This window comes from Etheostoma spectabile, unplaced genomic scaffold (genome assembly GCF_008692095.1).
Source record: "Etheostoma spectabile isolate EspeVRDwgs_2016 unplaced genomic scaffold, UIUC_Espe_1.0 scaffold342, whole genome shotgun sequence".
Classification (NCBI taxonomy): domain Eukaryota; kingdom Metazoa; phylum Chordata; class Actinopteri; order Perciformes; family Percidae; genus Etheostoma; species Etheostoma spectabile.
The window spans coordinates 564,403-565,314 of NW_022605589.1; positions in this window are offsets into that span (position 1 = coordinate 564,403).

A 912-nucleotide genomic window follows, 5' to 3' on the forward strand; every position below is an offset into this window, starting at 1 on the left:
CTGTTTCTGTCAGGCTCCACGTCATCTATCCTTGGTGGGAGAATATGCAAAGTCATAACATATTCAGTTGTCTCCTACAAAGTGATCACACTGAGGACAGATACAGGAACCAAATACTTTGAGAGGCATTGAAGATATTATTATGAATAATTAATATGAAAATCCTTGGTTAAATGTAATTTTCCCATTACACTTTCTTGCAACAGGTTTATGTTTGTGTAATGACATTAGGTTCAAGGGTGCTGTGTGCATTGATTTTTGTTTAACCTTTTTGTTTTCTTATAGTTGTAGAAATAGTCTTCCTTTTGAGGATCTCTTTTTGTTATATTCTGTTTTTGAATTCCACAGCACCCATTGACCCATTGTTTTGCCTTATTCTAAAAATAAATCTCCTTTTAAATACCAATTACATCTGGTTTTATTTTTATGTCCTGATACCCCTGGCACTATGGAACGGAACACCCTGTTAATCAGTCTGCCAATCCATCGCCCCAGGAGCTCTAGCCTTATACTTTTCCCCCAACGGTCTCAAGTATTTAGGCATTAATAGCTCCCATTTTTTTTAAGTAGTACAGCTTCTTCATCCAATGGATTGTCAACAAAAGGAAATGCCATGTTTGGGAAAAAAATGTGAATAGTCTGCGTAACGCAGTTAATAAACCAACATGTTTTTTTTTTCATGCAGATAACAAACTGAGGTAAAATGTGCCTGACAGTGAATGAATGAATGAGGAAATAAGAGAGTGCTGTGCCAGAGGGAGGAGACTGAGAGAAACTCAAGGTTTCTTGAAGAAAACCTGCTCTTGACCAAGCTAGAAACTAAGTGGGGGAGAGAAGGATGTTAGCTAAGCTGACATCCATCATGAAAAACACCTCTCACCCCCGACATGACACTGTGGGGTCCCTGAGCAG